Raw genomic sequence first — 12525 nt, forward strand, 5'->3', positions numbered from 1 at the left:
CTGTGATGTTTTTTAGATTGTCAGTTTTGCTAGTCTTTGACATTAATTGATGCAATGCAATCATAGTTTGGCAGCAAGTGATCTGTTTAACAGTGGAATGATTACAGAATGAGCCTGACAGTTAATGAAAAAACCCAGTAAAGACGTCAAAGGCTAAACTCATATGATCTCTGGGAAATGCGGTGCAAACACACCACAGCAATGAGCTTTAAATATGTTCTGTATCAAGTAAAAACAAATTAAAAACCCACTTAAGCAAACTTTTTTGCACTTAACCTTTATTTCCATGTGCAATCATATAAAATGAACACATAAACATGGTACAAAAGTCAGCCTCTCATAATCAACATTCAACTCAAAGAGGTATCACAGACATAGGGACCCTGTTAGCCTTATTCTAATCCCTCTGTAATCACTCATCAGTTTACCTATACACTTATTCATATGCTCATTGGGACACTCCAGAAGTTAAAGAGGAAAGGATGAGGAGAAATCACAAACATTTTGTCAGTTAACCATCACTGTACTTATACACATTCCCATTCACATCACTATACATGTCTACCATCACATACAAGTACAAGTACTCCCCTCTGTAAAGATTACATCGAAGTTATGTATTTACTCAGTGTTGAAAACGTGGGTTGCAGGAAATTTTAATTGCAACTAAATTGTTGCAAATAAATTTGAAGAATTTCTTCCACCTGCTAAATGCATGTATTTTTTCTCATTTTTTTTTACAGTATTTTAAATGTGTACATTTCTGGCAAGGGAAAAACTGCCTTTTAAGAGGCAGAAACCTAGGACAGATCCTCCGGCTCTAGGTGGGTGGTCGTCTGTCTCGACCAGTTGGGGTGAGAGAGAGAGAGAGAGAGAGAGAGAGAGAGAGAGAGGCAGAGAGAGAGAGAGCGAGAGAGAGAGGCAGAGAGAGAGAGAGCGAGAGACAGACAGACAGACAGGTGCACAGCAACAACAGTATTGGCAATGGCAGTCAAGCAGGACCATGGCAGTCAAGCAGGACCATGGCAGGAGGCTCCACCAGGATCCATGAGAACCTGCGAGACGAGAAAGCACAAGAACTCCGGGGAAGAAGTGGAGTTAGTAACATGCATTAATGGGACATGAATGAGTGCATAAAGAGAGAGGAAGGGAGGAGCTCAGTGCACCATGGGAAATCCCCTGATAGTCTAGGCCTATAGCAGCATAACTAAGGGATGGTTCAGGACTCACCTGATCCAGCCCTAACTATAAGCTTTATCAAAGAGGAATGTCTTAAGCCTACTCTTGAATGTGGTGAGGGTGTCTGCCTCCCGAACCACAACTGGAAGCTGGTTCCACAGGAGAGGAGCTTGGTAACTGAAGGCTCTGGCTCCTGTTCTACTTTTAGAGACTATAGGAACCACAAGTAGCCCAGCATTCAGAGAACGCAGTATTCTAGAGGGGTAATAGGGTACTATGAGCTCTTTAAGATATGAAGGGGCCTGACCATGAAGAGCTTTATAGGTGAGGAGGAGGATTTTAAATTCAATTCTACATTTTACAGGGAGCCAATGCAGAGAAGCTAGTACAGGAGAGATGTGATCTCTTTTTCTAGTTCCTGTCAGTACTCGTGCTGCAGCGTTCTGAATTAATTGGAGCGTTTTAATGGACTTATTGGGGCAACCTGATAATAAAGAGTTGCAGTAATCCAGCCTTGAAGTAACAAATGCATGGATTAGTTTTTCTGCATCTGTCTGTGATAGGATGTGTCTAATTTTTCTAATATTACGTAAATGAAAGAAGGCGGTCCTAGAGGTCTGCTTTATGTGGGAGTTAAATGACAAATCCTGATCAAAGATAACTCCAAGATTCCTGACAGTGGTGCTAGAGGCCAAGTTAATGCCATCTAGAGTGACTATATCTTTAGACAATGAGTCTCTAAGGTTTTTGGGGCCAAGAACAAGAATTTCGTTTTCGAAAGCATCAAATTGGCATTAAAGGAACCGCACTAAGCTGGTTTAAGTCATATTTATCAGATCGCTCGCAGATTGTACATGTTAACGATGAATCTTCAATAAATACTACAGTTAGTCATGGAGTTCCACAAGGTTCTGTACTTGGACCAATACTATTTACTTTATATATGCTCCCTTTAGGCAACATTATTAGGAATCACTCCATTAACTTTCACTGTTATGCAGATGATACGCAGTTATATCTATCAATCAAACCCAATGAAATTAATCAATTATCTAAATTACAAACATGTCTTACGGACATAAAATCCTGGATGACCTGCAATTTTCTGATGTTAAACTCAGAAAAAAACGAAATTCTTGTTCTTGGCCCCAAAAACCTTAGAGACTCATTGTCTAAAGATATAGTCACTCTAGATGGCATTAACTTGGCCTCTAGCAGGATCTGTCCTAGGTTTCTGCCTTTTAACAGGCAGTTTTTCCTTGCCCTTGTCGCCAAGTGCTTGCTCATGGTGGTACTGTTGGGTCTCTGTAATTAATGTTAAAGAGTTCGGTCTAGACCTGCTCTATTTGAAAAGTGTCCTGAGATAACTTCTGTTATGAATTGGCGCTATACAAATAAATAAAATTGAATTGAATTGAATTAATTAGTTTGAAAGCCTTGTTCTTAGTCTTTCTCACCCAAACTGGAAAACAAGCCAGTTCTATTTGTTATAGTGTACCGTGCTCCTGGACCGTACTCTGATTTTATATCTGAATTCTCAGAGTTTTTATCAAGTTTAGTCCTTAAATCAGATAAAGTAATTATTGTAGGTGATTTTAATATTCATGTGGATGTTAACAATGACAGTCTTAGTAACGCATTTATATCATTAATAGACTCAATTGGCTTCTGTCAGAGTGTAAATAAACCAACTCATTGTTTTAATCACACTCTTGACCTTGTTCTATCATATGGCATTGATATTGAACATTTAATAGTCTTCCCACATAATCCTTTCCTATCTGACCATTATTTAATAACTTTTGAATTCATACCATGTCTATCTGACAGTGCTGTAGCTAAATTTAAGGAGGAGATTCCTTCAGTGTTTAATTCAATGCCATGTCTGAATTTAACAGAGTCCTATAACGACTTTAGTCCCTCTGAAATTGATAATCTTGTCGATAGTGTTGCAGGCTCACTACGATCAACATTAGACTCTATCGCTCCTATAAAAAGGAAATTATTAAAACATAGGAGACTAGCACCGTGGTACAACCACCAAACCCGCCAGTTAAAACAAATAGCTAGGAAATCTGAAAGGAAATGTCGCTCTTCCAAATTATCAGAATATCGCTCAATTTGGCATGATAATCTTAAAACTTATAGAAAGGCCCTCCGTAATGCCAGAGGAGGCTATTATTATTACCATTGACCATGATATTCTTTTACAGAGACTTGAGCATCAAATTGGCATTAAAGGAACCGCACTAAGCTGGTTTAAGTCATATTTATCAGATTGCTCGTAGTTTGTACATGTTAACGATGAATCTTCAATAAATACTACAGTTAGTCATGGAGTTCCACAAGGTTCTGTACTTGGACCAATACTATTTACTTTATATATGCTCCCTTTAGGCAACATTATTAGGAATCACTCCATTAACTTTCACTGTTATGCAGATGATACGCAGTTATATCTATCAATCAAGCCCGATGAAATTAATCAATTATCTAAATTACAAACATGTCTTAAGGACATAAAATCCTGGATGAGCTGCAATTTTCTGATGTTAAACTCAGAAAAAAACGAAATTCTTGTTCTTGGCCCCAAAAACCTTAGAGACTCACTGTCTAAAGATATAGTTACTCTAGATGGCATTAACTTGGCCTCTAGCACCACTGTCAGGAATCCTGGAGTTATCTTTGATCAGGATTTGTCATTTAACTGTCATTTTTCCCATGGTGCACTGAGCTCCTCCCTTCCTCTCTCTTTCTGCACTCATTCATGTTCCATTAATGCATGTTACTAACTTCACTTCTTCCCCGGAGTTCCTGTGCTTTCTCGTCTCGCAGGTTCTTATCGATCCTCGTGGAGCCTCCTGCCATGGTCCTGCTAGATTGCCATTGCCAATACTGTTGTTGCTGTGCACCTGTCTGTCTGTCTGTCTCTCGCTCTCTCTCTCTCTCTCTGTGTCTCTCTCTCTCTCTCTCTCTCACCCCAACTGGTCGAGACAGACGACCACCCACCTAAAGCCGAAGGATCTGTCCTAGGTTTCTGCCTTTTAACAGGCAGTTTTTCCTTGCCCTTGTCGCCAAGTGCTTGCTCATGGTGGTACTGTTGGGTCTCTGTAATTAATGTTTTAAAGAGTTCGGTCTAGACCTGCTCTATTTGAAAAGTGTCCTGGGATAACTTCTGTTATGAATTGGCGCTATACAAATAAAATTTAATTGTATTAAGAGACTCCGTGGCCGCGTCGAGTGCCAAGACAGCTGCTCTGGAGTCACCTGATTGGTTGGTATATATGTTATTCAGAAGCTGCCGCACATTACAAAATGAGAATCTTACTGGGATAAACCCTGTTGGGTCAGGATGTATAACTGAAGAGACGTGCCTTCCTAACCTGTTGGCTAGCACCTTCGTGACGGACTTCTGGTCAAAATTGAGGAGAGCAATGGGCCTGTAATTTACAGGCTTGGTGTCTTCCTTGCCTTTTTTGAACAAAAGGCATATATTCGCTTTATACAGCGACCCCAGACATGTTTTTCTCTCAGTGGAGTCTTTGATCATCCTAAGCAAGAGTGGGGTGAGTGTTTTATGAAATGCCTTATAAAACTCGCAGCCAAACCCGTCTGGGCCAGCTGCTTTGCCAGAGGGAAATGATTTAATTGCCTCAACTAACTCATCTTCAACATAAAACAACACAAATAAACCCCACCTCCCTCCCCACAGAAACTTCCCCAAATGAAGCATATTTTCCCTGTGTATAGCTTGTAAACACAAGTCTAACCAACCGAACATTTTCAGCTAAACAAGCTAGGTGCCCCTCTACCGTTCTAAACAGCCAAAAGTAGGCATATAAAATTAAAATATTAACGTCAATGATTGTGAAAGTGTTCCTTATGCTCTGTGCAAAAGTCTGTGAACATAACACGACTGTCAGTTCACAATCCGGTCAGACCATGTCTAGTCATTTCCAGTATCCCGCTGCAAGTTGCAGATGAACATCATCGCTTCCTCGGGAGAGGTGAATATCTTCTGAAGCCAGTTGTGTTGGAAGTGGAGCTTGGCCGGGAAACACAGGATGTGCTTGATTTTCAGCTCACGCAGGGCTGCCATAGCCTCACGGAACCCCCGTCGCTGCATATGGCGTGTTGATGACCGGGGACGCCCTCACTAGCCATTACCACGCTGCTGCTAGCTTGCCTCGGCCTCAGCGGCTTGTCCTTCTTTTCTTTGGCTTTAGAGTTAGCGGTAGTCGACATTTCTTGGTCTTAAACGGTCACGCGGGGATATAGAAACAAAATTGGGATGATATTTTCGAGCAAACTTGTTAAAGACGGCAAATTTTAACAAATATAAACTGAATGGAGAGGAGCTCTCACAGAGACGTATTACTCCATATGCGGCACACTAGCGCCCCCTAATAATAATTTTTAATTCCCAATTCTGTTTGGTTTCCGTAGTATTTCCTACTACATTATCTTGAAGCCATCTGTATAGGGGGGCATTAGGTTCTTGTTTATCACTCCTCCATAGTTAATATGAAAACCCTTTATAAATTAGATGTTAGTTTACAAATCTGCTCCCAGTCTATGAGCAAACATTAAAATTGAAGGTTTCTAACAATACAGTTTACATTTAAAAAAGGACAGCAGGGTACACATTCATTACAGCTTTTCATGGAAATAACATGTTTACTACAAGTCATGTGCACTACAGTTTTGGAACTTGGATGTTTTCTGTCGACTGTTCCAAACATTCCATTTCTCTCCGTACGACATAATAATCATGAAGTCCCTGGAAAGTTGCTTCAGCTGTGTAATCCATCACGGTGAACATCATGTCTGCATTAATGAATTATTTTTGTGAGGTAATGCAGTGCAGAGTTTCAAATCAATCTGCTCTTAAACTAAATTGGCAAAATCAATTTTGACTTGATGTTCACTGTGATGGATTACATAAGTGAAGCAATTTTTTAAGAGCCTGTAAATAGATTTTCATACCATACAGGAATTAATGGTTTCCAAGGTTATCATAGTTAAATAAAAATATAACTATATTTAACTTTAAAAATATTTTTTGTACACTGAAATATAAATAAAAACTAGATGAAAATGAACTGAAACAATATTGTGACTAAAATCCTTCATCCGGTTCCCATATAAACTATCAACTTTGGACAGACCTCACCCTGCTTCCAGTCCAAACGTTTAGCTAGGCTACCTACCTCCTGACTCCAGCTCTGTAGGTAACACACAGACATGATATTCCTCTTAGCATTTGACTCTCGAAGAAGTGCAAAATGTTCTATCCCTTAAATTGATTTAATAAGCTCCAAGCATCACATAATTTCCTGAAGCCCATGCTATGAATTTGCCACATTTGAACTGAAGTTAAACATGATAATCCTCTACAGTTGCATGCTTTCAGTAGGACAACAGCAACATATGGTTACAATAAAGTTGTATTTCCATCCTTTTTGTCCAGCCTGTTTTCTGTTCCCTGTTACTGCAATGTATTATTACCGTTTTTCTCATCAAATTACTGTAACCCAGATACATGTAATCCATCACTCTCCTCCCTCACAGGTTGTTTCCCCGAACATCGGAGGAGGAATGAAATGAAGAATGAAGGCAGAGTGTTGGTGAATAAAGATGCTGGCTGCCCCTGCAGTCCTTTATGAATGTGTATGGGCCGTGTGGGTGACTGTGCTTCATACTGGGACCATTTGATGCTGAGTTATGTCTGAGTGAGGGAGAATAGAGCAGGATGAGATATGGAGAGGCAGCCAGAGCTGGGCCGGGAGAGGGACAAATGGAATACAGACAGATAGATAAACTGAGAGGCTGAGAGAATATATCTTTCTGTCTGTCTGATTCTGTCTCTCTGTCTTCATCAATCTCTATCTGTCCATCTCTCCATCTGTCTATCTATTTATATCACATCGCTCCATTAGTCTGTCCCTCCCACCACTCACTTTACTTAAATGCGCACACACATACCTCACATACATACACAAACACAGACATTAGTCTGTGAAAATAATTTCTAACATATGTGTAAGACAGACCATTACCATTACCACACACACAGTTTATGTAATGGATTTTTTTATTTATTATTATTATATTTTCTATTATAATAATTATTATAAATTATATTTGATAAAATACACATCATTTTATTGATTTTATTTCATTTTATTCCCTCATCTTCCCTCAAAATCTGCTGAGGCCCCCTGGCAACTCCTGTCTGGTCCCCACTCTGCAAAAACACTGTTTTAGGAAAAACAGTGGGAACCCATTCTTGTGCGTCTGTATGAAACGCTAAGGGCGTAACAACACGACTGGCTGCAATCTGCCATCCCTCCAGGACCTGCATGCTTCAGGGTCTTGGAAGATAAGATAAGATAAGATAAAATATTCCTATATTTATCCCCCTCAGGAGAAATTTGTGTAGGTCGATCCCTGGATTGTGGCTGAACCCTCCCACCCAGGATACAAGCTTTTGGTAGGAAAGATTCCTGTCTCAGAGCCAGAACCTTAGCCAGGACGTTGGAATCAGCATTTTCCCTTATCCTCAGGCACCCCCTGGCACCTTGTGGTTTCCCACTGGTTTAGGAGTTGGTTGAAACCCCTGGTTCATGGATGGTAAATGGTAAACGGACCTGTACTTGTATAGCGCCTTTCTAGTCTTCCGACCACTCAAAGCGCTTTTACACTACGTGCCACATTCACCCTTTCACACGCATTCACTCAGTGATGGCAAAGTCACACACTGATGCACGGCATCGGGAGCAATTTGGGGTTCAGTATCTTGCTCAAGGATACTTCGACGTGTGGCACCAGGAGCCGGGGATCGAACACACAACCTTCCGATTAAGGAACGACCCTCTGCCTCTGAGCCACAGCCGCCCCAGTTCATGTCATGCAAACCCTAAAGGGTATCTTGTGTGGCTACACATTAGTATTTGGCAATTTGGTAATGAGAATGGGCTGGACCTTCATCATCATCCCTGTCCCTAAAAAAACCAAGGACCATGCACAGGAATTCATGATTAATAGACCAGGTGACACCACTCTCATTGGGTCAATGTCACAGGCTTATTAGCCAGAAGCTGCAAGTAGATCCTAGTCCCTCTTCAGGATAAAAGAGATAATGGCTTAGTAATCTGGTGTTAAGGGCTTCAAGCATGGGTTTCACCAAGACATTTGTAAAGGTTTTAAAAAATTTGATGGGGGAACCACTTTGCATAGACTTCATCTAAGGAGAGAGGCTGGTGGAGGGGATAGCAATTTGCTTAGGAAGGCGTCTAAAAGGGACTGATCTGCAGATGATTCTGACTCATATAGTTTTCATTGGCCACATTATTGTTGCCTTTCCTTTACATAGATATGGATTTACTAGAAAGCCATGTATGTACTTACTTCACATAGCAAGTGCATGTGCTGCAGCCATGCTGGCAGAGACTAACATATGCTTTCCCATGTACTAGTGGTATGCCAGAAGCAGGCAGTCATGGTAAGCACACATGCATTATGCTTTCCTGATCCACTTTGAAAGGGTTCTGGCAAGGTTACATCTGCACACCCCTCAACACAAACAGCACAACACATACTGAAGTCAGTATTCTGTGGAGGACCAAACATGGTTAATAACCATGCTCTTCAGTTTAGTACAAACACAGCATAATAGAAAAACCTGTGGAAGATATACAGGAAATTACTTTATGTTCATTATGTAATATCATTTTAAACAAATAAATAAACTGCAACTTTGATCTCATTTCCTCAGTATCACAATTGATTTTTTACACATTTAGAGTAATTGCATTTTGTAAGTGAATAAATCCTAAAAATATATGAAAACAAGTAATGACATGGTCATAATTGCTGCCAAATTTTCTCTCTCTGCCTATTACAACCTCCCTGCTCATGATTCTATCCCTTCTCTACTAAATCACAGGAACAGGTTTGCACGGTGTGTCACAGCCTGGTGTAATGCATAAAGCCCATATCCCATACATGTTATGTAAATGACTTGGCATGCCTTTTGGTGTAAAGCAGTCCCACATTACTCTGCTCTGTACTTGGTAATTCAGGATAACCATATTTCTTTTATGTAAATAGTTTCCATTTCAAGTCGGGGTTCTGATTTATAGATTTTGGTTTGTTGACAACATACCAACATCGGCTTGATTCTAGAGCTGTAATGATAGCTATCGATTAGTCAATCAACAAAAAATTAATTAACAGCTCATCTGTTAATTAAAAAGTATGCGTTACAGTGCAGTCACTGTACGAATTCATCGACTATTATTATATATTCAATTCAATTCAATTCAATTTTATTTGTTTAGCACCAATTCATAACAGAAGTTATCTCAGGACACTTTTCAAATGGAGCAGGTCTAGACCGAACTCCTTATAACATTTACAGAGACCCAACAGTACCACCATGAGCAAGCACTTGGCGACGGGGGCAAGGAAAAACTGCCTGTTAAGAGGCAGAAACCTAGGACAGACCCTTCGGCTCTAGGTGGGTGGTCGTCTGCCTCGACCAGTTGGGGTGAGAGAGGGAGAGAGAGAGAGAGAGAGAGAGAGACAGAGAGAGAGAGACAGAGACAGACAGACAGTTGCACAGCAACAACAGTAGCAACATCTACATTAATAGTAGTGACTGATGATGATGAACATGAAGATTCAAGATTCAAAAAGCTTTATTTATCCCGAGGGAAATTGCTCTGTAACAATTGCAATACAAAAGTAGAGAGTCTGTTGCTGAAGGTGCTTCTGCTCGAGGTTAGCACCTGTGCAGTTTACACAGCATCCTCCTCTCAGACACCACCACCAAAGAGTCCAGTTGGACCCCCAGGACGGAGCCAGCCTTCCTGATGATCCTGGTGATCTTCTTGGCTTCTGCTGCCCTCAGCCTGCTGCCCCAGCACACAACAGCAAAGAAGATGGCACTGGCTACCACCGACTGTTAGAACATCCTCAGCATGATGTTACATACGTTGAATGACCGGAGCCTCCTCAGGAAATAGAGTCGACTCTGGCCCTTCTTGTAAACAGCCTCAGTGTTCTTGGCCCAGTCCAGTTTGTTATCCAGGTATACTCCAAGGTATTTGGAATCCTGGACAACATCCACAGTCACACCGTTGATGGAGATGGGCAGATTTCCTCCTGCGGAAATCCCCCACCAGCTCCTTAGTCTTGGTGGAGTTGAGATGCAGATGATTAGTTGCACACCACTCGACGAAGGAGTCCACAACACCCCTGTACTCCTCCTCCTTCCCCTCACTGACACAGCCAACAATTGCAGAGTCGTCTGCAAACTTCTGCAGGTGGCAGGACTCAGAGAGGAACTGAAAGTCCAAGGTGTACAGGGTGACCAGAAAGGGGGAAAGAACAGTTCCCTGTGGAGCCCCAGTGCTGCTGACCACAGTGTCAGACACACCATCCTGCAGTCTGACATACTGTGGTCGACCCATCAAATAGTCCGTAATCCAGGAAACCATGGACTTCTCCAGTGCGTTCAACACCCTCCCCTGAACATGATTCTCACAGTGCTTCCCGGTCTGTCCAGGTGGGTGCAGGCACGGTGGAGCAGGAAGATGATGGCGTCCTCCACTCCTAGTCTTGGCTGGTAGGCAAACTGAAGAGGGTCCAGTGATGAGCTGACCAGGAGCCGAAAAAGTGACAGGACCAGCCTCTCCAGGGAGTTCTTCAGGTGAGACGTCAGTGCCCAGTGGCAGGAGGTGCTGGGACGCGCCTTCTTCGGTACTGGTACCAGGCAGGATGTTGTGTGTGTTGATGGGGGTGGGGAGAGGTGATGGTGTGGGGGAGAGGACAGGTAGGGCGTAGTCAGGAAGGAACGGAGGGGGAGGGTGGGCAGCAGGGCTGGAGTTTTGGAAATGGATGGTTGTAGAGGAGCTGGGGGAGGGGTAGTCCAGAGCCCTCTTATCAAATCTGTTGAAAAACAGATTCAGCTCGTTGGCTCATTCAGTACCACCTCCTATTGTCTGGCTGCCAGATGGTTTGTAGCCAGTGATGCTCCTCATGCCGCTCCATACGTCCTTCAGGTTGTTCTGCTGGAGTTTGAGCTCCAGGTTCCTCCTGTAGCTGTCTTTACCCTGTTGGATCCTCTCCTTAAGCTCCCTCTGAACCTGCCTCATCTGCTCCCTGTCCCCATCTCTGAAGGCCCTCTTCTTCTCATTCAGCAGGACCTTGATGTCTCTGGTGAACATAAAATCCTGGATGACCTGCAATTTTCTGATGTTAAACTCAGAAAAAACCGAAATTCTTGTTCTTGGCCCCAAAAACCTTAGAGACTCATTGTCTAAAGATATAGTCACTCTAGATGGCATTAACTTGGCCTCTAGCACCACTGTCAGGAATCTTGGAGTTATCTTTGATCAGGATTTGTCATTTAACTCCCACATAAAGCAGACCTCTAGGACTGCCTTCTTTCATTTACGTAATATTAGAAAAATTAGACACATACTATCACAGACAGATGCAGAAAAACTAATCCATGCATTTGTTACTTCAAGGCTGGATTACTGCAACTCTTTATTATGAGGTTGCCCCAATAAGTCCATTAAAACGCTCCAATTAATTCAGAACGCTGCAGCACGAGTACTGACAGGAACTAGAAAAAGAGATCACATCTCTCCTGTACTAGCTTCTCTGCATTGGCTCCCTATAAAATGTAGAATAGAATTTAAAATCCTCCTCCTCACCTATAAAGCTCTTCATGGTCAGGCCCCTTCATATCTTAAAGAGCTCATAGTACCCTATTACCCCACTAGAACACTACGTTCTCTGAATGCTGGGCTACTTGTGGTTCCTATAGTCTCTAAAAGTAGAACAGGAGCCAGAGCCTTCAGTTACCAAGCTCCTCTCCTGTGGAACCAGCTTCCAGTTGTGGTTCGGGAGGCAGACACCCTCACCACATTCAAGAGTAGGCTTAAGACATTCCTCTTTGATAAAGCTTATAGTTAGGGCTGGATCAGGTGAGTCCTGAACCATCCCTTAGTTATGCTGCTATAGGCCTAGACTATCGGGGGATTTCCCATGGTGCACTGAGCTACTCTCTTCCTCTCTCTTTCTGCACTCATTCATGTCCCTTTAATGCATGTTACTAACTCCACTTCTTCCCCGGAGTTCTTGTGCTTTCTCGTCTCGCAGGTTCTCATGGATCCTGGTGGAGCCTCCTGCCATGGTCCTGCTTGACTGCCATTGCCAATACTGTTGTTGCTGTGCACCTGTCTGTCTGTCTGTCGCTCTCTCTCTCTCTCTCTCTCTCTCTCTCTCTCTCACCCCAACTGGTCGAGACAGACGACCACCCACCTAGAGCCG

At 42.3% G+C, this 12525-nt stretch overlaps 1 long non-coding RNA gene across 1 annotated transcript; it reads right to left on the reverse strand.

The window, feature by feature from the left end:
* Positions 1-3718: 3718 nt before the first annotated feature.
* On the reverse strand, positions 3719-11705 carry LOC127375280 (uncharacterized). Its single transcript, XR_007887346.1, has 2 exons — positions 11488-11705; positions 3719-3776 (listed from the first exon to the last, which is right to left on the reverse strand). It is a non-coding gene; the product is annotated as an uncharacterized LOC127375280 (long non-coding RNA).
* Between the last annotated feature and the right edge of the window lie 820 nt (positions 11706-12525).

Source organism: Dicentrarchus labrax, unplaced genomic scaffold (genome assembly GCF_905237075.1).
Source record: "Dicentrarchus labrax unplaced genomic scaffold, dlabrax2021, whole genome shotgun sequence".
NCBI lineage: Eukaryota > Metazoa > Chordata > Actinopteri > Moronidae > Dicentrarchus > Dicentrarchus labrax.